The 4,723-nt window shown below is 36.9% G+C and overlaps 1 pseudogene; it reads right to left on the bottom strand.

Annotated features, from left to right (window-relative positions):
* Positions 1–2,711: 2,711 nt before the first annotated feature.
* On the bottom strand, positions 2,712–3,972 carry LOC145043113 (flavonol 3-sulfotransferase pseudogene; annotated as a pseudogene).
* Between the last annotated feature and the right edge of the window lie 751 nt (positions 3,973–4,723).

The following is a 4,723-nucleotide window of genomic DNA, read 5'->3' as shown; positions in this document are numbered from 1 at the left end:
AAGATGTATGGATTCCTTTCCTTCCTCTTAATCTACTTCCCCTTCTTGCCTCAAAACCTTCAAGAACATACACAATAGCCTCAAACTCTCAAGGAACAAGCTTAGAACGAGGGTTGGAAGATCTGGGGGTGAATGGGGGCTGGCCGGGGGTGGATATGATGTTTAAATAGGGTGCAAACCCCTGAAACTTAGGGTTTCATCCAACAGCGGTGACTCGCCGAGTCCAGGATATGGACTCGCCGAGTCGCCAACTTAAACGTGTCTTGGGTCCTGTCTCTACTCGGCGAGTCGGATCTATGACTCGCCGAGTCCAAGGCTAAAAATGGAAAATACTCAAATAAGATTTACATACCAGGAACCAGGCGCTACACATACGATCTCGTAACACTTCTTTTTTGAGTGCCCTTCTTCTCCACAATGAGTACACACAAAAGTGTTTTTTTGTCGCTGAAGTTTTTGTCTTTTGAAGGGGGTTTCAAGTTGTGAGATGCACAAGACTATCAGGTTCATTCTTCATGTCTTCCATAGAATTTATTTGGGACTGGTCTTTTCGTATGAATGCCTAGCATGCCTCAAGATCCAAGGGTGGATCTTTTCTTAGGATCTCCCCTCGTGCTTGGTTAACTTTGGCATCTAACCCTGCAAGAAATATGTGTACTCGGAGACGCCCTAATATTTTATTAAGCGAAACTACAATGCTCACATCATCTTCCTGGACTGTAATCTGGGTATCGATCTCCTGAAAGATCCCTATCAGTTTGTTGTAATATGTTGCAAGTGGTCGTCTATAATGTTTTGTATTGAATGACCTACGATTTAGTTCGAACAACTGTGTTTTGTCTATCCCATCATAAAACGTCATTGCCACTGCGTCCCAGATTTCTTTTGCGGTCTTCAAACGGATAAACCTCGGGATCAAGGTGGGGCTTATCGAGTCTATGAGCCAAATCTTCACCTGATTATTATCCATGAGCCAATTTTCGATTTGTTTTTCACTATAGTCAGGCTTCATGGAGGATCCGGTTAGGAATCCCAGTTTATTTCGTGCTCCAATCCTCATCCCCATCAGTTGAGACCACAACTAATAGTTTGTGCCATCGAGGATGATCCAAGTCGGGAAGGGAGCATCCTGAACAACAAGGCGGGGTTCTTGAGGAGGGATGGGATCTTTGTATGACATTGTTCTTCGAGAGTTGATTTTTTGATTTGATTCAAAGGGTTCTTTAATCACTTAATTTTTTTACTATAAAGAATATAATGTTTTTTTTACTATGAAGATGTTCGACTTCTTTTTGGTGGATTAGCGATGTGTTCATGTGTTGCAAGTTCCTTCCACCTAATATTTTTTTTGACAACTTCCCACACATGAATAAACTTAAAAGGTTTTAGCATGTCATTTTGGAATTAGTGTGCATTTTTTTTCAACAAACTCGTCTCACTTTCTCTATTAGCCCATTGTTTTTCAAAGTTTGTCTAAATTCTGTTCCAATGCATCACTAGTTTGTTTACACGATTTCATTTCGATTTACATTGGTCGTACATCCGGTAATCTGGATCTCGACCGATTCCCTTACAAAATCGCTCCGTATACATACCCAAAATTGATCATGCGACTGCCTCTTTCCCGTGTCACCATCTTTGGATATGTCGACTCATGTCTTTGCTAACCTCGTCTCTTATCTTTTAGTCCATCATCTTGGACCGGCCTTCCCCTTTTTTTGAAGTTGTTCTTCATGTTCGGAATCGGAAAGAATTTCGGTTTATGGTGTGAAGGCGGTTGTGATTGAATTGGAATTGAGTTTGCATTTGGGTTTGGGATGTTGATCGGGGTGGTGGGGACTGGAATTGAAATTGTTGTGACATTTGAAATTGTGAATAAAAGCTAGGAACACAACCTACAAACGCTTGGTGTTGTGGTAATCTTGATGGATCTAATTGTGGCCGGTAAGTTGGTGGTGATGTCGGATTGTAACCAAATAGTGAAATGGATTGGAAGCATTTGGTTCGAATTGGGATTATTGGAAGACATTTTTATTAAAAGAGTGTAAAATTTCGTGAATGGTAACTGTTTGGCAACGTTCACATTCGACCAATGGTCACAAAGAGGCAACAATTCATATTTTTACCATCGGACATTGGTGGAATAATACCGTGGTATAAAATTATTCTTGTAGTAAAAAACGAGGTAGGGCACGGTTTTTACCGCTGGTAAGCTTTATTACGATACCGTAAAGCCTTATAACCTAGCATTTTATAAATAAAATATTAATAGTAAACAAAATCTAAAATAATAAAAAGTATATGAGTGATTGAAGCCGACACGGTCTCCATTTAGTAAAAGAAAATAGTTGATTTGGTTGATTACAAAAAAAACTATAATTCATTTTTATTGATATAAGAGATCTGCAATAAAAAAATGTGGTGGTTTTACTAAACGCCATATTTATTAACACATGCTTGCGACCAAGTGCCAGACGGCCACACACAATAGACGTAACCTACGGCGTGATTAGCTGAGCACGTGAGTACATTTATGGCCGAAGTCTAGGTGCATGAACTGATCCATGTACATGCATCATTTTTACTACCATTAGTACGTAATGAATGCATTAATTAATATATCACCAGATCATCTTCGTCGATTATAGCAAACATTTTTCTAGAACCAATTCTTCTATTCTCATTTATTTTTATAGTAGATTCTAACAAGATTTTACCGGAAGCATGGAGATATGTATATCATAAAAACAAACATAACAAAATCATTCAAATCTGAAAGAGAGAACGTACGTAAAATAATGAAAAAAAAATATAAAAGTATCTATATCAAAATAGATGATCAAACATAAAAGTGATCAATTATTGAAAACCAAGCAATTTCAAAGATAGACCGAGATAAAGCACATGCATATCAATATGGAGTGATCGATCTTGAGGCTCTAGTTCATCATCATTTCAGAAGTAAACCAGTTCCACTCATTTTCTCATCGATTAGTTTGTCGATCTTTTCATTCATCGCATCTGTGAAGTAGTTTTCCCAATCTCCATCCTTGGCCTTCCTAAAAAAGAGTCGGCGTTCTAAAACAAAAGCTTCATCCGCTTGATACATCCCACTTTTGTTCAGTTCTAAGTTGCTCAAACTATCAAAACTACACATCTTTATAATATTTTCAAGCACGCCTGCTTTCTCTTCTTCAACTGAAAAAGGACATCGAATAAACTCCGCAAGCCGTTTCACATTACTCAAAGCATCGTTTTTCAAATCTTCATATTTCAAGAAAAGAAATCTATCCGGCCTTTCCTGGCTTGCTTTCCAGTATTCCAAGATATGATCCCAGTATGGTCCAAAGATTGAAATGCCTCGACAAAAATCGTCAAACGCCTCCTCAAATGGCGCATTTTCTTCCGACAAGTTTACAATTTGTCGAAAGAAATGATAGTAGGAAACTATGACATCTTTTATGTTTCGGTATATGTAAACAATCTTGCAATTTGAAGCGATTATTGATTTTGGCAAAGAAGAATAAGGAAGGTGTGTACCTAGGAGGGGGAGGTCCGAGGGGTTTTCTTTGATTTTTGGAAGGTGCAAGTTCTCTAGAAACCGGACACAATCATGAGGGAAGGTTGTTAGCAATGGGCTCGATGATGCATGGTCAAATTTTTGTCGGGTTAAAATGGCAAAACTCAAGGCCTTCAGCCAAGTTGTGCCAGTTTTGGGGCAACTACATAATAGTATGTCACCTGGTTGTGCCTCGTAGCTTTGAGCCAAAATTGATTTTTTAGGGAAGTTTTGAGCGTTCCAGGAGCCTTCATACTTGTACAAGGTCACTCTGCCTTGCAACCAGCTATAGGTGTGTTGAGGAAGTGTTTTGTAGATTTCTTCCATGGCTGAACTTCACCTACAATTGCTTATTCGTTATTACTCCATCTACTTTTGGTGGTGTCTATGCATCCCCTACCTTTTATGTTTCTTTGTAATCCCTATCTTTATCTTTATTAGTATTTATTATTTTTATATTCTATTATAAAACATACCATTTGAAATAAAATAATTGAAAATAATCTTTTCGCTAAAACTACATTTGTAACCGAAATAAAGTTTCATATTTCTTAAACCAAATTTTACCTGTTACAATGTTGATCCATATGGTTTAAGTTTATTACATCGTTCATATTGTTTGCTTTTTTCTTTGAACGGGCGAAAATGCATTAGCACAAAAAAGAAAGACTTAAACCAGGAGCTCAAGCCTAGTTACAAAGAAGCAATTGAAATAGGAGACATACGCCAAAGAGACCAATCACTACAAGAAGACTGGGTGATTTTCAATGGAAATTAGTGATGAAATTTTTCCGTTGAAAAATAGTGACGGAATTCCGATAGAATAGCGACAAAGGTAAAAACCCTGATTTTAGTGACGGAATTATGACAGAATGGATACGGAAAATTTTACGTTGAAAATCAATCGGTAATTACTAATGGCATACCGACGGATTATAAAGGAAATCTTAACATTATGTTTTCATTTGTTATCCGTCGGTAATCACCAAATGATTTTCAACGAAAATCTTATTTTTAGAAAATAATTTCTTTTTAGATTAGTAAAAGATAATTCAATTATTAATAATAGTCTTAGTATCTAAATAATTCTTTATTTTTACAATTAAAATGATATAATTATTTACGGAAAATTTAGTTCTTCTAATTATTAAAGAATTAGTATTT

Source organism: Lactuca saligna, chromosome 1 (genome assembly GCF_052625555.1).
Source record: "Lactuca saligna cultivar CGN05327 chromosome 1, ASM5262555v1, whole genome shotgun sequence".
Taxonomy (NCBI): domain Eukaryota; kingdom Viridiplantae; phylum Streptophyta; class Magnoliopsida; order Asterales; family Asteraceae; genus Lactuca; species Lactuca saligna.
This window is presented reverse-complemented; position numbering and strand designations above follow the sequence as displayed.